The sequence below is a fragment of the Monodon monoceros genome, unplaced genomic scaffold (assembly GCF_005190385.1).
Source record: "Monodon monoceros isolate NGI ecotype Baffin Bay Population unplaced genomic scaffold, NGI_Narwhal_1 Super_Scaffold_16, whole genome shotgun sequence".
Lineage (NCBI taxonomy): Eukaryota > Metazoa > Chordata > Mammalia > Artiodactyla > Monodontidae > Monodon > Monodon monoceros.
This window is the reverse complement of record NW_021703772.1, coordinates 80,672,810-80,699,376: the sequence shown is the minus strand read 5'-3', so window position 1 is coordinate 80,699,376 and position 26,567 is coordinate 80,672,810. Positions and strand designations below refer to the sequence as shown.

General features: G+C 41.9%; 1 pseudogene; it reads left to right on the top strand.

Moving 5' to 3' along the window:
• Positions 1-4,851: 4,851 nt before the first annotated feature.
• On the top strand, positions 4,852-6,949 carry LOC114896814 (annotated as a pseudogene).
• The last annotated feature ends 19,618 nt before the right edge of the window (positions 6,950-26,567 follow it).

Sequence of the window (26,567 nt, the reverse complement as noted above, 5' to 3'; positions counted from 1 at the left end):
ATGGAACAGCTATTTCTGCTCATTTTGTCCAGATATAGAGTTGCTTTCTGGGGAAGAGGATGTGCAACCTCCTCAAGTGGCCACAGCCTGAAGTCCTTCCTGCTGATAGAGATTCTGAACAATAATCACTTTGGAACTGCAAGAGGCTTGGGGAAGAGGCACTCTCAAACTTTAGGCGATTAGCTCATACTTTCTGGAGGACAACATGGAAATATATATCTAAAGCCTTAAAAATATTACAGCCCTTTAAGCAACTGTGTCACTTCTTGAAACTCTATTCTAAGGAAATAATCGAGGATGTGCTCGGAGATTTAGCTACAAGAATGTACATGACAGAGTTGTTTACAGGGGCAGAAGGCTGAATTCAAGCTAAAAGTACAAGATATGGCCTCATGGTGGAATATTATACTAGCCATTAAAAAATAATGCTGTGCAGGAATATTTAATGACATGGAAAATGTTTATAAAGGTTAAGGGTTTTTTTTTTTAAGTTTTAATACAGTGTGACAAGTACCAAGAAAAAATATATACACACATATGCTTAGAAGAAGTGAAAATGATTAAAACATAAACAGTGTCACCTACTATGTGGCAGGAAAATATCTGATGCAGGAGGTAATCTATTATTTTCCACCTTTTCTATAATGAACATGTATCACTGTGGTAATAAGAAAAAAATAAAAGTTACTGTTTTTTAAAAAATGAAATCATATTGATTTAAGACAGGAAATCTCTGTCCTTAGAACTAGAAACAAAATTATCATGATAGTTGAGGATTTTTACAGTTGGCTCCAGGCTTCCTGGCTGCAAAGGCACAAAGAAATATAAAGACTTATACAGGTTTCCACTGTTTGATTTATCAGTTCTTCCCAGAAGATAAACTACCATCCTGGCACTAGATTCTAAGAGAAATGTATGATGTACTTTTCTCGATAACACTAATACCTACCCTGTAGAGCAAGACATCGGGGGATTACTCACAGCCCTTATCTTTGTTCTAACTACTCTTGTAGCTGCTTAAGAGCTGTGGTCCCCATATCTCACTGAGGACAAATACCACACACACAGTGCCTGGTATTTTTTTCATAATGTACTTCCATCCCTATTTTCCTACCATAGCAAAACAGCCCCCAGATGAATGGGATGGTTTCAGTAAGACACCAATGATACAATATCTGATTTTTATGCAATATTTTGATGGTGTCACTGTTTCACAAGAATACTCAGAAGACTGTCTCACAGATGCAGTGGATCTTGAGGAGTGGTAGATGTGACATACTTTGAGAATGTAAGTTTCTTAATAATACATCTTTTAAGAGCCCTCTAAGAAGAGAAAGTAGAAATTCTTAATAATACATCTTTTAAGAGCCCTCTAAGAAAAGAAAGTAGAAAAAATTAAGTCAATGGCTATGAATGGTTGCTCTAAAAGTTGATGGAAGCCACAAAGAGGCACAGGTAAACTAACAGCCCTGAGGTGGCCCCTGGCAAGCTGAACCCTCACCATGACAAGAAGTCACTTCCAAACTAAATCTGTCAGAGTCAGAGTCCCTGAAGACTCAGACATTGGGAACGGGGGTGAGGAAAACTGAGCCTATTACCTTCGGTTAATGTCTATCCTTCCTACAGAAACAATTTAAATTATATTTCCCTCTGTATCTTACCTACAGTTTCTCTCAGATCCAAGCCACTCCTAGAGAGAGCAAAGACTTTGTAGAACTTGGGAGACTATTAAAATAGCATTCTTCTCCTTCCAAGTCCTCTCCACCCCTAAATACCTTCCATTCCTTATGTCTGATGCTTATCTTCAAGGCCGAAATCAAGTCTTTCCTGACAAGCTGTGTGACCTTTGTTTCATCTGTGACCTCTAAGAACACATTCCCACTACACAACTCACTGACACTCATCTTGCATGCATGTGTCCCCAACCAGGCTGTAGGCTGTGAAATATTGGGCATCTCACCCAGCACCGGCCACAGTGTCTTGTGCATGAGTACCAAGGTGACAAGTTCATCTAAATTCCCAGGTTGTCCACTGCCCCCTTGGTAAGTTATAGGTAAGGTTGGTAGCACAACTGTTAGCAAAGCAACGGTGATAAAAGTCCAAAGTTTCTTGACTGGGAACACATTTTCTAAGGTTAGTTTAACAAATTAAATTTTTTGTGCTGCTCACAATGGAGAAAAAGAAGGAAATATTCTTCTTGACGTCTAAGGAGTTCAGTCTCTTGGAAAGTGAAGATGCATATGTAGCTAATTAGAATAACGTGTTATTAATATGAAAAAAGGGAGAGGACACATAAAAACTGCAAAGAAAAGCCATCAACTATGTTCCTCAAGAGATGGCTTCAGTTTACATCCCACTGAATTTGGGCCACAGGACTAGAAATGATGTCTAGCAAAAGACAAGAGACCTCCCTCTACTCTGAACTGACCTGCCACTTGCAGAGCCCTGGCCTCTGAACTAGGCCGTTCATTTGCAGAAGACTCCACACACTGAAGCCCACCTAGTGCATGACTCTGGCCAGGGCAGTGAGGAAGCTGAACCACAGCCAAAGGAAGCAGCGTTACCCCAGGCACAAGAAAACTCTGAGGAGCCAGAAGAGCTGTCGTGACACCTTTGAAAGCTTGTCTAGGGGAAGATGGGCTGGATAAGCATTTTTCATACTGCAAAAAGCCACCCATAGGTGGGTCATGAAACCAATCTAGAGGTAGAAGACTAACAGTAAGTGCTGTTTCATAAAATGCTTGTCATGCAAATGAGTGTGTATGTGCACAGGCATGCGCACTGGGGCACGCAAACGGATTTTTTTTCAAAACAGTTTGCAAGGCTGTGAATTAGACAAATTATTTGGTAGCTTATAAAAGGACAAATTTCAATTCAATTGAAGGAAAACACCTCAAACAAGTGAAACTGTCTCACAGTGGGGTTTATTATTGTGAATGGCAGACAGCTTCCAGCCCCTGAAAGACCCCAAGCAGCACCAAAGCCAGAGATTGTCAAGGAGGATATTCACATTAGTGGAAAGTTAAATAGGAAGAACTCCAAGTTTCCGCCCCATTCTATGAGACTGCCGGTCTAGATCACAGGCACTTAGCTGCCACTGAAAGAACAATTAGGAGGGAAACAACTCCACAGAGTTACAGGGGTGAATGTATACAGCCTGAAATTTCATTTGATCGTTTATCCTGGAACAGCACCTCTGTGAAAGGAAAAGTTATAAGTGATACTTAGACTAAGGGTTCTCAACCTAGGGATACATCAGAATCATCTGGGGAACCTGTAGAAGATACCCATGCCTGGATCCCAACATATATCAATTAAAACACTGGGGCCCAACACTTGTATTTTATTTCTGTTTCCCAGGTAAGAATTGCAAACCCCTGATTTATATGTGTAAAATGTAAAAAATGACATTTTATAAAGCATAGAGGGAAGGAAAATAGCTCCGGGATTTTACATGAATATAATAAAAAGAAAGAGCTGGAAAACATCAAATCATGGCTTTTGAATTCTGCTCAGGGTGTAGAGAGCTGAAAAGAGCATCATTCCCATGCTTACAGATAAAAAGTCAGATCAACTACAAGTTCATATCTTTCTTGAATCCATTAGACAGCTGAGGTCTCAGTGGAACAAACTAGCCCAGAATCTGAGGCGAACCAGGCATCTGTAGGAAGAGACAAGACATGAGCACTTGTTTACCTGAGGTAGATGCACCTGGACACTGGCTAACAAGCATCAAGTAACAAATAACAATGGAACACTGCTGGGAGAGTTGAAAGAGCATGGAGACCAACCACTCTGAGCCACAGTGCAGAAGGAAGACCGAAGGCTGACACTGAAACAATGAGAAAAGCCCTTCAGCAAGCCAGCCCCAACTCTAAACTCAAGGTGTCACTAGAGGAATCTGAAGTCGGTGGTGCCCTGAGGATAGGCTCACCAACAACACACCTCAAATCCAGTCAACTCCTGACCAGAATGATCAATTCCCCACACGAAAGGGCTAGCAGAAATAGAAAGGCATTCCATTTCCAGGAATAAAATCTATTTATCTCAGCCTCTAATGGCCTGCACAAGAGGTCCACATCTTGACAAAACATTACAGGGTGTACAAAAAGAAAAACAACACTGCCAAAAGACACAGCCATTAACAGAACCAGACTCAGATATGACACATATGGGGAAGTTATCAGACACAGAATTTAAAATAACCGTAATTAATGGTAAAAGTCCCTAATAGAAAGGGTGGGCAACATGAAAGATCAAATGCATATTTTTAAACAGATAGAAACTATAAGAAAGAATCAAATGGAAATGCTGGAAAGGCTAAACACAATAACAGAAATGAAAAATGCTCTCAACAGGCATTCTTCAGTAGATGTGATACATCCAAGGAAAGAATCAGTGAATTGAAAACAGGTCAACAGAAATCCCCAACTAAAATAAGGAGAAACAAAAAGAGGAATGAAGCAAAACCAAAGTGTCCAATAGCCGTGGAATAATACCAAAAGTCCTAACCTAGGTGTAGTTGAAATTTCAGAAGGAGAAAAGAAAGAGAATAGGGCAAAAGAAATATTTGAAGAAATAACTGCTAAGAATTTTCTAAAATTAATGACATATACCAAACCACAGAACCAAAAACTCAAGAATGCTAGAGGATAAAAACTAAGCATGTGCAGGCATGTGCACATATGAGCATGTGCGCGCGTGTGCACGCACGCACACACACACACACACACACACACAGAGGCATATCAGAGGCTGCAAATCAAAGACAAAAAGAAAATCTTGGGGGGCTGTGGCCCGGCTACAGGAAGAGGAGGCCGCCTAGGCAACAGTGCTGTGCACTCAGCTGCAATGAGCTCGGCACCAGGGCTCCGTGGGGCTCGCGGTGCAGGTGAGCAAAACATGACAGAAACAGATGCCTTCCCTATGAGAAGGGTAAAAACGCAACCGAAACGCAAAAAAAGATTTGTGCAGTGTATGGAGAAGGTGCTGTGACTGATCAAACGTGTCAAAAGTGGTTTAAAAAAATTCACGCTGGAGACTGCTCACTGAACAATGCTCCATGGTCAGGTAGACCAGCTGAAGTTGAGAGAGATCAAATCAAGACATTAATTGAGGACAATCAACATTATACCACGCAGGCGATAGCTGACATACTCAAAATATCCAAATAAAGCGCTGAATATCATCTACACCAACTTGGTTATGTTAATCACTTTGACGTTTGGGTTCCACATAAGTGAAAAAAAACCTTCTTGACCATATTTCCACATGTGATTCTTTACGTAATGAAAACATTCCATTTTTAAAACAAATTGTGACGGGAGATGAAAAGTGGATACTGTACGATAATGTGGAACAGAAGAGATTGTGGGGCAAGCAAAAGGAACCACCACTAACCACACCAAAGGCCGGTCTTCATCCAAAGAAGGTGATGTTGTGTATATGGTGGGATTGGAAGGGAGTCCTCTATTATGAGCTCCTTCTGGAAAATGAAACGATTCATTCCAACAAGTAGTGCTCCCAATTAGACCAACTGAAAGCAGCACTCGACGAAAAGTGTCCGGAATTAGTCAACAGAAAACGCATAATCTTGCATCAGGATAATGCAAGACTGCATGTTTCTTTGATGACCAGGCAAAAACTGTTACAGCTTGGCTGGGAAGTTCTGATTCGTCCGCCGTATTCACCAGACATTGCACCTTCGGATTTCCATTTATTTCGGTCTTTACAAAATTCTCTTAATTAGAAAAAATTTCAATTTCCTGGAATACTGTAAAAGGCACCTGGAACAGTTCTTTGCTCAAAAAGATAAAAAGTTTTGGGAAGATGGAATTGAAGTAGCCTGAAAAATGGCACAAGGTAATGGAACAAAATGGTGAATACGTTGTTCAATAAAGTTCTTGGTGAAAATGGAATATGTGTCTTTTTACTTAAATACCAAAATAATTTTTTGCCCAACCCAGTATTTCAGGACTTTCCTTGCCAGTATGGCTGGGAGGCTTTCCTGGGGCACACCAGTGGTCTGTCTGCCTGGAAGAGGGGGAGGATGCAGCAGACCTCTATCTACTCTATCTGTTGACCTTGGGCTTGGAGGAGCTCATTATTTAATATGGCTTAAGTGATTGTTTTTTAAACTTTTCATAAACAGAGAAGTGTTTGATACGGCAGAAACGTACAAAAGGGACCACGAGAGGAGAGGAATTGCTTTAATCTTCAATCATGAGAGGATCTTCTGGCACTTAACCCTGCCAGACAGGCGGGGCACCAGCACCGACAGAGACAATCTTAAGCCCAGGTTTTCAGATCTAGGACTTGAAGTGAAATGCTTTGCTGATCTTAAAGCAGAAGAACTACTGCTCAGAATTCACGAGGCGTCAACCGCTAGCCACGCAGATGCCGATTACTTTTTGTGTGTTTTCCTGAGTCATGGTGAAGGCAACCACATCTATGCATATGATGCCAAAACTGAAATTCAGACACTGACTGGCTTGTTCAAAGGAGACAAGTGTCAGAGCCTGGTTGGAAGACCCAAGATATTTAACATTCAGGCATGTCGGGGAAACCAGCATGATGTGCCAGTCATCCCTTTGGATGTAGTGGATCATCAGACAGACAAGCTGGACGTCAACCTAACCAGGTGGATTCAGCCTCAGTTTATACACTTCCTGCTGGAGCAGACTTTGTCATGTGTTACTTTGTGGCAGAAGGTTATTATTTTCATCGGGAAACTGTGACTGGCTCATGATACATTCAAGATTTATGCGAGATGCTGGGAAAATTCAACTCCTCCTTAGAATTCACAGAACTCCTCACGCTGGTGAACAGGCAAGTTTCTCAGCGCCTAGTGGATATCTGCAGAGACCCAAGTGCAATTGGAAAGAAGCAGGTGCCCTGCTTTGCCTCAATGCTAACTAAAAAGCTGCATTTCTTTCCGAAATCTAAATGATAGGTGCTATTTTGTTTTATGTATGTGTATTTTTATATAAAGAAGTATCACTAAATACTTAAATTGAAGCAATTTAAATGGTACAGCAATTTTAAATGTTTAAATGAGAGAACTTAAAAAAATAGTTCATATTGGACATGGTGAAGGGGTTTTATATACGTAGAAATGAAATCCTCAGGAAATTCCTATAAATAAAAATCCACAAGCATTTGTAATACTTGACTTTTGTAGTAAATTGCAAGGTTATTCAAAATATCTGACTGATTTAACTTGTATTTTGTGACATTTTATAAAACTTTATAATGTTTTTAAAAGTTTTTGAAAGCTAAAAAAAAAAAGAAAGAAAGTCTCAAACCCAGTGGGAAAAAATGAAATATTAAATACAAAGGAACTAAGATAAAATTTTCAGAAGACACCTTGTCAGAAGGCATGCAAGTAAGACAATGAAGCAACATCTTCGAAGTACTGAAAGAAATAAACTGTCAACACAGAATCCTGTACTTAGTGAAAATATCCTTCAGAAATGAAGGAGAAATAACTGCAATAGGCAAACAAAAACTGAAAGAATTCATTACCAAAAGACCTACACTACAAGAAATACTAAATGAGCTTTTATAGTCAGAAGGAATATGATGCCAGACAGAAATTTGGATGTACACAAATGAAAAGTGTTAGAAATGGAACAAATGAATGCCAAATATAATTCTTCTTTTTCTGATATTTAATTGCTATAAAAGGTAACTGAATGTTTAAAGAAAATCAGCAAACTATGGCCTGCAAAGCAAATGCAGCCCGCAGTCTGTTCTTGTATGACCTGTGAGCTAAGGATGGTTTGTATATTTTTAAAGTGTTGTTTCAGAAAAAAAAGAATATGCAGTAGAGACCACATGTGGCCTCAGAGCAAAATATTTACTTTCTGGGCCTCTACAAAAAAAAGGTTTGCTGACCCTTGGTCTAAAACAAAAACAGTAACAATATTTTGTTTACAGCATATGTAGAAAAAAAATAACAATAACACAAAGGATGGAAGAGAAGGGTTGGAAATATACTGCTGAAAGTTCCTTAGACTACACATGAAACAGTGTAATATTACTTGAAAGTAGACTCTGATTAATTAAAGATATATAGATATAAATAAACACTCTAGGGGAATCACTAAAAATGTTAAAGAAGCATAAATAAGAAGTGGAGATAAAAGGGAATCAAGAAATGCTCAGGTAATAGGGAAAAATGGAACAGAGAGAAAATAACTAGCAAGATGGTAGCTTTTAATTAAGCCATATTAACACCACAGTAAATGTGAATGGTCTAATACACCAGTTAAAAGACAGGTATTGTTAGATTGATTTAAAAAGTAAGACCCGCACATCCCTGGTGGTGCAGTGGTTGAGAGTCTGCCTGCCGATGCAGGGGACACGGGTTCGTGCCCCAGTCCAGGAAGGTCCCACATGCCACAGAGCGGCTGGGCCCACGAGCCATGGCCGCTGAGCCTGTGCGTCCGGAGCCTGTGCTCTGCAACGGGACAGGCCACAACAGTGAGAGGCCCGTGTACCGCAAAAAAAAAAAAAAAAAGTAAGACCCAACTATCTGAGGTTTACAAGGAATGTGCCTTAAATATACAGACACAGGCAGGTTAAAATGAAAAGAATAGGAAAAGATACGGCTGCAAACACTAAGCAAAAGAAAGCTGGAGTAGCTATATTATTAACACCCAAAGTAGACCCCAGAACAAGGAATATTAACCAGGATAAAGAGGAATATTATATAATGAGAACAGGATCAATTTTCCAAGAGGACATAACAATCCTAAATATGTATGCACTGTGGAATTAAAAACCTCCGCTAAAATTGGAGTTGGGATGGCCTGTAGGGGGAGCTCTCAGGGCCCACCATGCACCATCTATTACTCCAAACAGGAAGGTATTGCTGCTGCTTCTCTCTGCTGGAAGGCAGTCCAGCCAATCAGACACTGTAGCAGCCCAACCAATGAGAAGCCTCCATACACTGGACTCCCAGTTTCCTGCAACAGGTCTCTTTGGTTATTACAGCTCCTTCCAAGTTTCGCTTTTCCCTATAAAAGTTCCCCTTCCTTGTTTTTGGGTTTGCCTATGGTATACCATAGTTCACATATCCTGAATTGCAATTCCTTTGGCTAGTCCAGAAAAAACTTGCTTTCACTGGTAAAATAACTAGCTATTATACTATTAAAGTTGCACTTCAGAACAAATGGTCAAAATACATGAATCAAAAAGTGACAGAACTGAAACAAGAAATTTTAAAATTGACAATTGTAGTTGGAGATTCTATTCTAACATGCCTCTCTGTTACTGATAAAACAAGTAGATAGATAATGAACAAGGACACAGGAGACCTGAACAAACCTATCAGGCAACTTCACCTAATATTTCCAGAACATTCTACCCAACAATAGCAGAATACACATTCTTTTCAAGTGCACACTGAACATTCACCAAGATATTTTGGGCCATAAAACAAATGTGAACAAATTTAAAAGAATAAAAATCATGCAAATTATATTATGGGATGGTGCTTCCCTTGTGGCACAGTGGTTAAGAATCTGCCTGCCAATGCAAGGGACACGGGTTCGAGCCCTGGCCTGGGAAGATCCCACATGCCGCGGAGCAACTAAGCCAGTGCACCACAACTACTAAGCCTGACCTCTAAAGCCTTCAAGCCACAACTACTGAGCCCACATGCCACAACTACTGAAGCCTGTGCACCTACAGCCGGTGCTCCGCAACGAGAAGCCACGACAATGAGAAGCTTGTGCACCGCAACGAAGAGTAGCCCCGCTCATCACAACCAGAGAAAGCCCACGTACAGACACGAAGGCCCAACACAGCCAAAAATAAATAAATAAATAAATAGAAATTATATTATGGGACAATAAGAGAATTAAACTAGAAACTGATAACAAGAAAACTTCTGGAAAATTCCCAAGTATTTGAAAAGTAAATGACATACTTTGAAATAACACATGGGTCAAGAGGAAGTCTCAAGGGAAATCTTAAATATTTTAATTTTAAATAAATAAAAATGAATATGCACATATCAAAATTGTTGAATGCAGGCTAAAGCGGTGGTTAAAGGGAAATGTATAGCACTAAATGCTTATATTAAAACAGAAGAAAAATCTCAGATCAGTAATATAAGCTTACCCCTTAAGAAAACAGGAGCATATTAAACCCAAAGCAAGGTGAAGGAAATAAAAAGGGCATAAATCAATAAAATTGAAAACAGAAAAAATTAATGAAATCAAAATCTGGATCTGTGAAAGATTAATAAAGTTGCTGAACTTCTAGACAGACTAAGAAAATGACTGAAGACACAAATTACCAATATCAGGAATGAAAGGGGGAACATCACTACAGACCCCAAAGACATTAAATGAATAATAGGAGAACACCACAAACAATTCTATATCCATAAATTTGACAACTTAGGTGAAGAAGACCCATTCCTTGAAAGATATAAACAATTAAAACTTATCAAGAAAAACTGGATAACCTGAATTGTCCTGTATCTATTAAAGAAGTTAAATTTGTAGTTTAAAAACCTTCCATCAGAGAAAACTCTAGGCCTAGATGGTTTCACTAATGAATTCTACCAAATACTGAAGGAGGAAAAAATAGCAATCTTACACAGTCTCTTCCAAAAATACATTACAACCAAGTAGGGTTTATCCCAGGAATACAAAGCTGGTTCAACATCTGAAAATCAATCAATGTCATTCACCATAGTAAATATGAATAAATCACATGACCCTGTCAATAGACAGAGAAAAAGTATACAACAAAATTCAAAATCCATTCATAATAAAAACTCTCAGTAAACTAGGGATACAAGTGAAATTCCTTAACCTCATGGGGCACCTATAAAAATTCTCAGCTAACATACTTCATAGTGAAAGATTACTTCTCCCCTATTATGAGAAACAAGGCAAGGATGTTCTCTCTCACCACTCCTTTTAAACATTGTACTACACGACTTAGCCAGTAGAATAAGGCAAGTAAAAGAAATAAAAGGCGTCCAGATTGGAAGGGAAAAAATAAAACTGTCATTAATCACAGATAACATGACTGTCTGTGTAGAAAATCCCCCAAAATCTATAAATAAACCTCCTAGAATAAGTGACTTCAGAGAGGTAACAGAATACAGTATCAAAATACAAAAATCAATTGTATTTCTTTATATTAGCAACAAGAGCAACCCCCAAATGAAATACTAAAGTATAAATCTAACAAAACGTGGAAGATCTATATCCTGAAAAGTACCAAATGCTGATAAAAAAATAAAAACAGAAATAATAAACAAAGTGATAAACAATATTGTGTTAATGGACTGGAATATACAATATTGTAAAGATATCAATTCTTCCTAAATGAATCTATAGATTCAATGCAAGCCCATTCAAAATCCCAGCAGGACTTTTTCCAGATATTGACAAGCTGACTCTACAACCTATATGAAAAGGCCAAGGAACTAGGAGAGCCGTAACAATTTTGAAAAGAAATAAACTTGGAGGATTTATACTACCTATTTTCAAAATTTATTATAAAGTCACAGCATCAAGCCAGTGTAGTGTTGGCACAAAGTAGGCTTACAGATCAATGGAATAAAATTGAGAATCCAGAAATAAATCCTTACAATTATGGCCAACTGATTATCTACAAAAATATCCATACAATTCTAGGGAATTATAGTCTTTTCAACAAATGGTGCTGGAAAAACTGGAATTCCACATGCAAAAAAAAAAATTCTTGACTCATAGTTTACACCTTATATAAAACTTAACCCAAAATGGATCATAAACCTAAGTGTAAAACACAGAACTATGAAACTTCTAGAAGAAAATGTAGAAAAGTTTTAAGACTTGTAGTTTGGCAAAGAATCTTAGATACAACAACAAAAGTCTATTCCATAGAAAAATTGATACATTGGTTTACTAAAGCTAAAAAAACTTTTGCCCTGAGAAACACACTGCTATGGGAATAAAAAGATAAGGCACAGACTGAGAGAATTTATTTAAAAATCACATTTCTGACACAGCACATATATCCAGATTATGTAAAGAACTCGCAAAACTCAACAATAAGAAAACAAAACAAGCCAATAAAAATAGGTAATCAAAATTACCTCTGCATAACACTTGTATGCTGTAAATTTTAATTTGAATTTGTATATTTTCCCAGCTAGTTATAAGTCCAAACTTAAATTCTCACCAATTTTTATTTATACCATATTATTTGACCCTGGAATTAGGCTTTCGATCTCTGTTAACATTTAATGCACTTCATACTGACCTAAAAAATACTATTAAATTTCTTTGAACTCAGGAGATAATTTTCATATACATCTTTAGTATAGAGACTATTTTTTCCTATCAAATAAAATTGACTCTTTACACACAGACCCAAAAAAGTTATAACTTTCTGAGGCATCAAAAATTTATTTTGTCACCTTTCTTTTTTTTTTTTTTTGGTACGCCGGCCTCTCACTGTTGTGGCCTCTCCCACTGCGGAGCACAGGCTCCGGACGTGCAGGCTCAGCGGCCACGGCTCACAGGCCCAGCCGCTCCACGGCATGTGGGATCTTCCTGGACCAGGGCACGAACCCGTGTCCCCTGCATTGGCAGGAGGACTCTCAACCACTGCACCACCAGGGAAGCCCTATTTTGTCACCTTTTAAATAATGAAGCCTGAGCATGAATCACCACATTTTTTATCACCATACTTCCTTCTTCCCCTGCTACCAAACCTAAACAATTCTGGAAAACAATGATGAAAGAAATGAACTTTATTTTCCCTTTGCTTGTATTTCTTCATTTATTTCTCATCACTTGGTACTATGTTTTATAACACATTGTAAATCATGTCTGGGAACTATGCGAAGTATAACAAAGAGATTCTGCATGAAAGAAATCCTTTAAGATCAAGTTATTCAATATGTAATCCCGTTCCTCCAAATGAACGTCTCTTTTTTGCCCAATACCATACCAACTCTGGCCATATTTCTCTGCTGGAAAACAGAGAGAGACTAAACTTTGATGATTTGTAGTACTATATCCAGCTTGTTTCAAACTACTGCAGTCTTCACTTAACCTACCTTATTTTTCATTATAGTACTTCTCATCACCTGACATAGGAGACAAAACAAATAGTCTCCTTCCAGGAAAGTGTAAGCTCAGAGAACAGACTTTGTCTTTCTTATATACTCTTTTTATTCCCAGAGCAGTGTCTGCACCCAGTAGGTGTTCAGTAAATATTTGTGAATGAATGACTGCCCAATGCATCTCTCTACCTCATTCCCTCACACTCTGCCAGGGATCCTGGGCGGCCCTCGGCAGGACTGCTGATGGAAACAACAAAATATGCTGCCCTACACTCCCTCCTTTCTTCCAGGATTAGTGACTAGATCTTTCTGCCAATTTCTGTGCTAAGTAGATACTGAGGACAGTGGATCATAAGAAGTAGCATCCTGCTTGCCAATCTAACTCCAAATGCCCACCAATGTCCACCATGTCAAATGGAAACAAAAAGCAGCTCTCACTTCATACTTCAAATGAAAACAGGCTAAATGTTTTAAAAGCAGCAGACAGTCGAAAACCACATTCACAGAAAGACAGACAAAATGAAAAAGCAGAGGAATATGTACCAGATGAAGGAATAAGATAAAACCCCAGAAAAACAACTAAATGAAGTGGAGATAGGCAACCTTCCAGAAAAATAATTCAGAATAATGATAGTGAAGATGATCCAGGACCTTGGAAAAAGAATGGAGGCAAAGACTGAGAAGATGCAAGAAATGTTTAACAAAACCTAAAAGGATTAAAGAACAAACACCTAGAAGAATTAAAGAACAAACAAACAGAGATAAATACAATAACTGAAATGAAAAATACACTAGAAGGAATCAACAGCAGAATAACTGAGGCAGAAGAACAGATAAGTGACCTGGAAGACAGAATGGTGGAATTCACTGCTGCAGAATACAATAAAGAAAAAAAGAATGAAAAGAAATGAAGACAGCCTAAGAGACCTCTGGGACAACATTAAGCGCAACAACATTTGTATTATAGAGGACACAGACGAAGAAAAGAGAGAGAAATGACCCGAGAAAATATTTAAAGAGATTATAGCCCAAAACTTCCCTAACATGGGAAAGGAAATAGCCACCCAAGTCCAGGAACCACAGAGAGTCCCACACAGGATAAACCCAAGGAGAAACATGCAGAGACACATAGTAATCAAATTGACAAAAGACAAAGAAAAATTATTAAAAGCAATAAGGGATAAACGACAAATAACACACAAGGGAATTCCCATAAGGTTAACAGCTGATTTATTAGCAGAAACTCTACAATCCAGAAGGAAGTGGCATGATATATTTAAAGTGATGAAAGGGAAGAAACTACAACCAAGATTACTCTACACGGCAAGGATCTCATTCAGATTCAATGGAGAAATCAAAAGCTTTACAGACAAGCAAAAGCTAAGAGAATTCAGCAACACCAAACCAGCTCTACAACAAATGCTAAAGGAACTTCTCTAAATGGGAAACACAAGAGAAGAAAAGGACCTACAAAAACAAACCCAAAACAATTAAGAAAATGGTAATAGGAACATACATATCAATAATTACCTTAAATGTGAATGGATTAAATGCTCCAACCAAAAGACACAGGCTCGCTGAATGGATAAAAAATAAGACCCATATATATGCTGTCTACAAGAGACCCACTTCAGACCTAGGGACACAGACTGAAAGTGAGGGGATGGAAAAAGATATTCCTTGCAAATGGAAATCAAAAGAAACCTGGAGTAGCAATACTCATAACAGAAAAATAGACCTTTAAATAAAGAATGTTACAAGGGACAAGGAAGGACACTACACAAAGATAAAGGGATCAATGCAAAAAGAAGATATAAAAATTATAAATATGTATGCATCCAACATAGGAGCACCTCAATACATGAGGCAAATATTAACAGTTCTAAAAGAGGAAATCGACAGTAACACAATAATAGTGGGGGACTTTAACACCTCACTTACACCAATGGACAAATCATTCAGACAGAAAATTAATAAGGAAACACAAGCTTTAAAAGACACAATGGGCCAGATACATTTAATTGATATTTATAGGACAATCCATCCGAAAACATCAGATTACATTTTCTTCTCAAATGCACACCGAACATACTGCAGGATAGAACATATCTTGGGTCACAAATCAAGCCTCAGTAAACTTAAGAAAACTGAAATTATATCAAGCATCTTTTCTGACCACAATGCTATGAAATTAGAAATAAATGACAGGGGGAAAAACGTAAAAAACACAAACAAATGGAGGCTAAGCAATATGCTACTAAATACCCAAGATTTCACTGAAGAAATCAGAGAGGAAATAAAAAATTACCTAGAGACAAATGACTACAAAACACGATGATCCAAAACCTATGGGATGCAACAAAAGCAGTTCTAAGAGGGAAGTTTATAGCTATATAATCCTACCTCAAGAAACAAGAAAACTCTCAAATAAACAACCTAACTTTACACCTAAAGGGACTAGAGAAAGAAGAACAAACAAAATCCAAAGTTAGTAGAAGGAAAGAGATCATAAAGATCAGACCAGAAATAAATGAAATAGAAACAAAACTATAGTAAAGATCAATAAAACTAAACAGCTGGTTCTTTGAGAAGATAAACAAAATTGATAAACCTTTAGCCAGACTCATCAAGAAAAAGAGGGAGAGGATTCAAATCAATAAAATTAGAGACGAAAAAGGAGAAGTTACAGTAGACACAGCAGAAATACAAAGCATTGTAAGAGACTACTACAAGCAACTCTATGCCAATAAAATGGACAACCTGGAAGAAATGGACAAATTCTTAGAAAAGCACAACCTTCTGAGGCTGAACCAGGAAGAAATGGAAAATATGAACAGACCAATCACAAGTAATGAAATTGAAACTGTGATTAAAAATCTTCCAACAAACAAAAGTCCAGGACCAGATGGCTTCACAGGTGAATTCTATCAAACATTTAGGGAAGAGCTAAAACCCATCCTTCTCAAACTCTTCCAAAATTTGCAGAAGAAGGAACACTCTCAAACTCATTCTATGAGGCCACAATCACCCTGATACGAAAACCAGACAAAGGTACTACAAAAAAAGAAAATTACAGACCAATATCACTGATTAATATAGATGCAAAAATCCTCAACAAAATACTAGCAAACAGAATCCAACAACACATTAAAAGGATCATACACGATGATTAAGTGGGATTTATCCCAGGGATGCAAGGATTCTTCAGTATATGCAAATCAATCAGTGTGATACACCATATTAACAAAGTGAAGAATAAAAACCATAGGATCATCTCAATAGACGCAGGAAAAGCTTTTGACAAAATTCAACACCCATTTACGATAAAAACTCTCCAGAAAGTGGGCATAGACGGAACCTACCTCAACATAATAAAGGCCATATATGACAAACCCACAGCAAACATCATTCTCAATAGTGAAAAACTGAAAGCATTTCCTCTAAGATCAGGAACAAGACAAGGATGTCCATGCTCACCACTATTATTCAATACAGTTTTGGAAGTCCTAGCCATGGCAATCAGAGAAGAAAAAGAAATAAAAGGAATATAAATTGGAAAAGAAGCAGTAAAACTGTTACCGTTTGCACATGACATGACACTATACATAGCTAATCCTAAAGAAGCCACCAGAAAACTACTAGAGCTAATCAATGAATCTGGTAGTTTCAGGATACAAAATAATGCACATTCTCTTGCATTCCTATATACTAACAACAAAAGATCAGAAAGAAAAATTAAGGAAACATTCCCATACACCACTGCAACAAAAAGAATAAAATACCTAGGAATAAACCTACCTAAGGAAGTAAAAGACCTGTACTCAGAAAACTATAAAACACTGATGAAAGACATCAAAGATGACACAAACAGGTGAAGAGATATACCACGTTCTTGAATTGGAAGAATCAATATTGTGAAAATGACTATACTACCCAAAGCAATCCACAGATTCAGTGCAATCCCTATCAAATTACCAGTGGCATTTTTTACAGAGCTAGAACAAAACTATCTTATAATTTGTACAGAGACACAAAAGACAGTGAATAGCCAAAGCAATCTTGAGGGGAAAATACGGAGCTGGAGGAGTCAGATTCCCTGACTTCAGACTACACTACAATCTACAGTAATCAAGACAATATGGTACTGGCACAAAAACAGAAATATAGATCAATGGAACAGGATAGAAAGCCCAGAGATAAACCCATGCATCTATGGTCAATTAATCTATGACAAACAAGGCAAGACTATACAATGGACAAAAGACAGTCTCTTCAATAAATGGTGCTGGGAAAACTGGACAGCTACATGTAAAAGAATGAAATTAGACACTCCCTAACACCATACACAAAAATCAACTCAAAATGGATTAAAGACCTAAATGTAAGACCGGACACCATAAAACTCTTAGAGGAAAACATAGGAAGAACACTCTTTGACATAAATCACAGCAAGATCTTTTTTCACCCACCTCCCAGAGTAATGGAAATAAAAACAAAAATAAACAAATGGGACCTAATGAAACTTAAAAGCTTTTGCACAAGAAAGGAAACTATAAAGGCGAATCGAAAATCCTCAGAATGGGAGAAAATATTTGCAAACAAATCAACAAAGGATTAATCTCCAAAGTATATAAACAGCTCATGCAGCTCAATATTAAACAAACAACCCAATCAAGAAATGGGCAGACCTAACTAGACATTTCTCCAAAGAAGACATACAGATGGCCAAGAAGCACATGAAAGGCTGCTCAACATCACTAATTATTACAGAAATGCAAATCAAAACTACAATGAGGTATCACCTCACACCAATTGGAATGGGCATCATCAGAAAATCTACAAACAATAAACGCTGGAGAGGGTGTGGAGAAAAGGGAACCCTCTTGCACTGTTGGTGGGAATGTAAATTTATACAGCCACTATGGAGAACAGTATGGAGGCGCCTTAAAAAACTAAAAATAGAATTACCGTATGATCCAGCGATCCCACTACTGCACATATACCCACAGAAAACCATAATTCAAAAAGACACATGCACCCCAATGTTCATTGCTGCACTATTTACAATAGCCAGGTCATGGGAGCAACCTAAATGCCATCAGCAGACAAATGGTTAAAGAAGATGTGGTACACTGGAATATTACTCAGCCATGACACGGAATGAAATTGGGTCATTTGTACAGACATGGCTGGACGTAGAGACTGTCATACAGAGTGAAGTAAGTCAGAAAGAGAAAAACAAATATCATATATAATGCATATATGTGGAATCTAGAAAAATGGTACAGATGAACCAGTTTGCAAGGCAGAAATCGAGACACAGATGTAGAGAACAAATGTATGGACACCAAGGCGGGGAAGCGAGGGTGGATGGGTGGGATGAACTGGGAGATTGGGATCGACATATATACACTAATATGTATAAAATATATAGCTAATAAGAACCTGCTGTACAAAAAATAAATAAATAAAAATTTTTTAAAATGCTGTTTATGGGCTTCCCTGGTGGCACAGTGGTTGAGAGTCTGCCACCGATGCAGAGGGCGCGGGTTCGTGCCCCAGTCTGGGAGGATCCCACATGCCGCAGAGCGGCTGGGCCCGTGAGCCATGGCCGCTGAGCCTGCGCGTCCGAAGCCTGTGCTCCGCAACGGGAGAGGCCACAACAGTGACAGGCCCGCGTACCGCAAAAAATAAATGCTGTTTACAAAAAAGAAAAGCAGTAGACAGTGGAGGCTGGTTCCCTACTGAGCACGACTCTATAGTATTCACCCGCTGGACTATCATCAGGAGAACTGTTTCCTAGTCCAGGATCTACCACTAACTGCATCTTCTCCAAGTCCCAGCCTGTAGCTTGAAGACAGGTAAGGACGCCAAAACAAAGACATGATTTAGAGCAAATGTTCTCAATAAGGGGCAGGGGAGAAGGTGAAGGGGGCACTGGGGAGTGGGAGGCACAGCAGAACCAGCTGTGAGGCTTCTTCAAACTGCACACGGCCCCTCCCTAAACTCCTCCACCCTAATCCCCCGCACAGTTACCCCCATAGAGTGAGCCACTGTTGCTGTTACTATGGGACTGTGACAGACTCAGAAAAACTTTCCCAGGTTTTGAGTGTAAGCTCTTTGAGGAATGGGACCGAGATTTAGGCTTCTTAGTGATATCCAGAGGGCATCTAACACAGGGTTTTCCTGTCTCTACAGCGCCTCCAACCTCAGCTCCTTCCCTCCCCTCAGCCACACCCTACCCTTCCCCTACCGTCCTGAGCTTCTCCTGCTTCCTGTAAGGCCATGTCTTTCATCGTCTGTCACCACCTGCAGGAGACACGGGTGACCGGCTACCTAACCGCCCGACAGGCAAGCCAGGCTCGCTTTCTGCCTTGCTAACAGAATTCCGATTTTCAGATAGGGGCACCAACGTGCTCAGGGAAGGTGACCCCTCCCCCAGCTCCAGAACACGGCTGGGCCACGACAATCACAGCCACCCTCTCCTCCTTTGCCAGTGACTGGCTCAGCACGGGCGCATGACCATTCTGGCCAGTGGCACAGGGAACCTCTGGGAAATTCTGACCTTTGTTATCTAGAGAATCACTGAGAAGCAAGCCGTCTCCCTCCCTTTTTGCTCTACATGTTATCACGTGAAGGTGTGATGGAGCTCCAGTCACCCTGTGGCAGGGCAGGGAAAACCCAGAGAATCTTCAAGAAGCCAACCCAGAACTGTGGCCACTTTGAACCACCTACCTCTAGACTTCTTAAGCAAGACAGTAAAGTAACCTAACTAGTGTTACTTACAACAGAAAGTACCCTACCACACCACACTGCTTGGCCTGGTAAGTCCCTGCAACTTTTCCTCCTACTATCCCCTACTATCTCCAATTTAGAGCTCAAGTACAGTTTCCTTGGGAAGTCCTTGCTTGTCCCCAGACGGTTACACGGTCCCAGACTCTGTTCTCTAAACATCTGCCTCTCCAACTAGACCGTGAGCTTCTCAAAAGCAAACATGTTCACCCTTGGCAGAGGCCCTGGTGTATGCTGGGCATTTATTAAATGCTGAATGAATGAATCAACCAACAAGCAAACAACAAAACAAGGAATCAAAGGAGGAACATGCAGGATGCCTTCCTTGCCTGGGATAAGACTTGACAATTGACAGATGGAACATGGCACCCAGGCAGTCTACACTCTACTAAAGACTTCCTTTAGGCGGTGGTGAGCAAAGGCAGAGATAGTGCAATGAACAGGTCCTATTTTATCTGCCCAGAAGTCAGACCTCTCATTGGGAACTGTCCCTGCCCAATCCCCGGCACCTGGGGTGGGAGTGACTATCACAGTGGCACCTGAGCAAAGTACCCACTGCTATGGTGGAAACCCACTCCCTGTCCACTGAGATGGCTTGGCCCCGCTTTGGTCTAGTGTATCAATAACGTTTGCTCTAAGGATGGAGGTGATGGAAGAAAAGAGAGACATCCTCCTATCCCCCCTCTCTCTAAAGGAACAGATAAGCCTGAGATGCCGTGCTTTTTATCACTCCATACTAAGAACAGTCAACACAGAGGGAAAAAGAGAGAACAAGCCCGGCAACCCTATGTGAGCCCCTGGATCAAGCTATGCCTAAAGCTAAAACCCTCAGCCTTTTCATTTATGTGACCCAATCAATTTCCATACTGCATAAAGCAATTTTCAAGTGACCAAACCCAACCCGAAGAAAATAATTCTGACAAATACAGTCAGTAATGATGAAAGCAAGCCGATAACATCCCTTCTATATTCAGGACCTGTGCACTGTCACCTCTCAAACTGGGCTTCTAGAATGGTGTCAGGAAGTAAAACTGCCTGGAGGAGGCCTAGCCATGAACAAGTTAGAATGGAAAAAATGCCACCCCCAAAACCACACATCACCACCTTCCCTCCTAAAGGAGGGTACTCTGAGCCTCCTGGATCTCCCTTCTGTTCAGGAAGGAGTGGGGACCTCTGGAAGGCATGAAGTGTTACATTAACACATAGGGAAAAAATGGAGAGAACTTTCATCAAGCAACGTGCTATGGCTTTATGAACATCGTATAACTTCAGGCCGTTGTAATGATTATAATAACCTTTTTACCTTTGAGCAAACTGAGAATCAGCAAAGTTAAGCAACTTGCTCAAGGTCACACTGCTAGTAACTAGAATTTAAATTCTAGACTTTTTCCACTTTATCACACCGATGGCCAGGGCCTGGGAGATGCAGCGCACCCTCCGCCTCCACCCCAACCCCCGACAGCGCCCCAGGACACACAGACCTGGATGGAGCCTTACAAGCGCAGGCCCCTGGAGTCAGAGCAGCCCTGCATACCCAGTTTTTTGGAAGCCCCAGGTAACTAACCCAGGTGTATGTCGGACACTCAACACCAGCACCAAAAGTAAAGCGCCGGGCAGAGGGAGCAGCTGCACCTGAGCCGGCCCCTGGGAAGCGCCGCAGAGGGAAAGGCGGGAGCTCGCTCGGGTCCCCCCCGCGGGCCTGAGCCCCCCCCGCTGCTCCGCGCTCTCCGCAGCAGTGAGGCCCCCAGCCTCCCCTCTCCCCACCAGCGCCGCGGACAGAGCGCCTCTGTGCCGTCCGGGCCGCTCAGAGACCCACGCAGCCCCGGCCCTGTCCCCGCGCCCGCCCCCGCCCCCAGCTCCAGCCCGGTGCAGAGGGTCGCAGCTGTTCGCCCCCAGGCAGCTACGGGACCCCGACCCCTCCGCTGTGCCGCGACCCCGGCACGCTCGCTCCCCCGACGCGCCAGGCAGGGGAGCCCCGCACTGCCCGCCGCAGCCGCTCGGCCCCGCAGGACCCGGGCGCGGAGCCCGCCGTCCCCCGCCGACCGCCGCCCCCAGCCTGCTGTGCCCGCCCGGCTCACCAGCTCCGCCGCGCTCTCCTGACCTGTCCGCGCGTCCGGCCGGCTCCCTGCTCCCGGCACCCCGTCCTGGCTAGCAGCTCACTGGCGGCTGGCTGGCGTTGGTGCGGCCCCTCCCCGCCCCGAGCCACCTGGGATGCCCGGGAAGGGGCGTGACAGCGCCAAGATAGGTGGGCCCCGCCCGCCGCGAGCAGCCCGGGCCTCGGGCTCTTCGGGAATTCTCCGCGGGGTGGAAGGGAGGCCCCGGCGACCGCTTAACAGGAGACACCTGGGACGGTTAGTCCTTGGCGGGAGGCGGGAAGCCAGGGCCCGGCCTGTTTCCACACAGCCTGGCCCGCTGGGGAAGTGGATCGCAGAGCGTGGGAGTCGAACCCCGCTGAGCAGGAAGAGGGGAGGCCAGCCCCTTTCGTTGTGGGCTGTAGAAACCGAGAACCGAGACCCTCAGGGTGAAAATGATGGGGCCACGGGCAAGTTAGTTCAGAACTGGAAGAGCTCAGAAAGGCCTTTTCCGACCATTCCACCCTCCCCCATCCCCACTTCACACACCCCTCACATGATTCTCCCCCTTTTTAAAATAATGGCTTTAAACTATAAATAAGATCATTTCAGATAGTGATGTCCTCCCCACTTCTAGACTGTAAGCCCCAGGCGGGGCAGGAACCTCTCCTGTCCATGTTCAATCGCCAGAGGTGAACAGAGCCAGGACAGTTAATACCTGATGAACAAATGAGGTGTGACCTAGTCCTTTGAGTCCAGCCTCCTGCTGGACCCCCCAGGCCAGAGTCTGCTCCAGCAAAACTTTGCCAAAGAGCCTAGAGTCAGGGTGCCTGGCTTCCAGGCCACCCCTCCCCTCTGTACTGCTTACTTCCCCTCCGAATGGCAGGCAAGAAGCTGGCTTGTAGGAGGTCTACTCATCCAGGGCACCTTTGGAAGCTGTGTAGCAAATCTTTAACTTCTTAAGATGTCACAGGCAGAGGAACTCAGATGTATAATGCTGTCCTGACAGCCTTGCATTGCACAGACAGAGCCCAGACTTGGGGTGACTGACCCAACATCCCACAGCTGATAGCAGAGCTGAGTCTGGGGCCCTGGAGGGCTGCTGGGACCTATGGCTGGGAAGTTTTCAACTTCTGCAGAAATGGGGCTTGGGTTTGGTCTGCGTTCTCTAGTCCATGGCTTTTCCAGGCCTCTCAGAGGTCAGGTGTGACCTGAGCCATTAGCATTTACTGAGGCCCTGACCCTTTCAAAAACAAAGATGTGTCAGAATAGGATAGGAAGAATGTGGTATATTTTTTAAAGTGTTCCATTGAACAAATGAATGGTCTTAACACACACACACACACACACACACACACACACACACGCACAGGAGATGATGTGTGATGCTGCTACTCACATGTTAATTTCAAGACTCATTAAAGAAATCCATTCCAAGCCCAGTACAGGAAACACTGTACAACTTTAAAGTTGCATGGAGACCATTCTTTCCTGGAACTATTTCAGTACACTCCAGTGACTGCACATTGAACCTCAGAAGCCACAACTGGAGGCTGTCTGTTAAGGTGAAGGCACGGCCAAGTGGCCTGCCCACCCCTCCCCCCAACAATAGGCTCAACACTCTCAAGGCCTGGACCCCATTCCCCTTCATCAGTGAGTCCTGCACAGATGGGTGTTTAAGATGTGGTGTTGCCTGGCTGACCACGTCACACTGGGCAAGGCCAACCTGGAAAAAAATCACAGAGGTTGCCCCACCTAGGTGTGCCCTCCTCCAGCTGCACTCCGTCTATGGTGGTGTGGAGGCTGGTGTCCCGGGGTGGAGCTGTGAAGAAGCCTGCCCTTGGGACAGCTTCTTGCACCAGCAGGTGAGGCTGAGCTCAGGAGCCCCTCTGGGTCTCACCCACGTGGGACCATTGGTTGTTCAACAGTGTTCACTCCCACTCAGCCCTTCTTGTGTGTTGGTTTCAGTCTCTCTCTCTCTCTCTCTCCTATAGGGGGAGCAGAGCTTGTCCCAGGAAGCACTTCAGGGAGTGGGTAAGTAGGACAGGGAAGGGAGCAAACCCCTCAGGAGAACACAAATGAGCAGATTACCTATGGACAACTGAGACTTAATCCCCCTGGGGCCTTGTGAGAAACTGTGTGAGAAACCTCAGCAGCATCTCCTTGAGGGGTGAGGAAGCTGAGGCGTTTATCCACCAATCCCTGGTACAGACATGCAGCCCCTCTGGGCTGCCCTGTGCATTGACTGAACAACTTGTGCTCCTTCCAGAGAGAGCTGCCTGGTGCTTCGTTGTGCGGGAATTGTCTGCATGTGACCTCTGGGCGTAGAACAGCATTTCATTACTTTTAACATTAAATGTCATGGTTTCTCCCTCCATCTATCACAAATAGTTTAATTCTTCTCTCCCTCCTGCTTCCCCTCCCAGGATTTCTCCAAGAACTTCAACAGTGTTCACTCTGCCGAGGAATCTAGAACGAATTTGATCATCTCCTCTTGACAGAAATCCAGGCAACCTCAGTCCACAAACAGTCCTCTTATTTTGGGAGTAGTTGTCACCGCCTTTATGCTATTGAATCACTGACGATCAGGCCACCCGGCACCATGCCAGCCATTGCTGGAAGCTCCACAGTGATGTGTCGATGGGCACGGCACTGAAGTCCCATAACCTGGGCCTGGGGTGATATGTGTCCACTAGAGAAGGGAGTTTTGGTGATCTAGGTCCTGCGTTAGAGATGAGAAGTCTTCAGTTGTTTTGCTCATTTAATGTCATTCTGAGCTTCCCCAGAAATGGGTTCCTAAAGTTACCAACTCTTCTGGGTTTTAAGTACACACATTCCCCCAGGCATTCCTATGGTGCCACAGCAGGTAGATGGGTCTGAGGAGTTTCCAGTCTTGGCTACACACTACAGCTAGAATAAGTCGTCCTCCCCCCACCTCCATATTTCAGCCCTTGAGGTCAGAGGTGACCCTTTTTTTTTTCAGTCCCAAGGCTGGACATTCTTTTCCTGCCCCAGCGTGAATGACATGATTGTAAAGCTAAGCCTCCATCTTCTCACAGGGCTCTACATCTCCAAGAGATGCACCGAAGAAGAGGTAGGACTTAAGTAAACTCCTACCCAAGACTAACTCTTTCTGACCCTTCTGCATGGAACACTTTCCGTTTACTCAGTCAAGTTCCAAGACTATGAGAGAGCCAAGGAGTTAAGGGTGAGGGTGAGGATGTGGTAGTAAATAAGGATAGAGATGTATGAATTGAGATAACCCCTCTGGAGATTAAATAAAGAGAAAGTTGGAAAGAAAGCTGCAAAGACAGAAGAAAAGGCAGAGACACAGAAGAAAAGAACAAAAAGAGAAAGTACACGTCCTTTTGTAAATCTTTACTGTAATGAGAAAAACAGGGTTTATATTCACAAAGGAAATACATGAATCAGTGCAAAGTACTGTGGCTGCAGACAGCCATGCAGGGAAGTGCTCAGTGATCATAGGTACGTCGTGGGCCACAGGAAGTGTATTACCATTGCTACTGTTGAGAAATCTAGCTTATCATTTTTGGAGGCAAAATCTAGATTTTGTCCTTTAAGATTTCTGCTACCGCAATGACTATATATTGAATATACTGCCAATTCACCATATTTTTTTCTTTTTAAAGTGTATGTTTGTATACCAACTTCCTCTTCCTTGAACTGAGATACAATTTATCCACTCCTGTTTTCCACTGAAGTAACTGGAAAAGGTGATAGTACATGCAGCCATACAAAGTAGCAGCCAAGAGAAGAGGATTGAACCAAAAACTTCCAATGGTGCAGCTAGTGCCAACTGTGATATCCCTGTTTTATTTGTCGCCCTAGAGTGAATTGTTACAACATGCCAAGAAACGCTATGCTCAGTTTAGTGTTGGTAGAGGCTGTTATGAACTGAATGTTCCTCTTGCCCCCCCCATTCATATGTTGAGATATCAACCCCCAATGTGATGGTATTAGAAGGTGGGGACTTTGGGAGGTGGTTAGATCATGAGGGTGGAGTCCTCATGAAAGGAATTAGTGCACTTATAAAAGGGACTCCAGAGAACTCTTGCTCTCATTCTGCCATGTAAGGATACAGCGAGAAGTTGGCAGCCTGTAAGCCAGAAGAGGGCCATCACCATACTGGCACCCTGATCTCAGATTTCCAGGCTTCAGAACTGTGAGAAATAAATTTCTGTTGTTCATACACTGCCCAGTCTCTTGCATTTTGTTGTATATAGTAGCCCGAACTAACTCAGACAGAGACCAACTATCAAATGTCTCAATATTTCTATGAATGCTGCAGGATCTTCTACAACCTTTTGGTCTAGTCAACTCCTTGGCACATTTTGGCAAGCCAGTAAATTCTCTTCATTTTCTTTGTCCTAGAAGCATTAAGACTCTCTTTTTCAGGGCACTGCTATTCAAAACTTAGTTTTAAGAGTGGGTCTGATAATTTTTCTTACTCATGTCATTATTTTAACTCTTACTTTTCATGAGAAACAGATGGAGAAAATAAACTATTATTCTGTCTTAGATCCTGGATTCAAGAGGTTACAGCTTTTATTTCCTTACCAGACTACATTAGTTGTCCTCTTTTGACTGTCTACATCCATTCA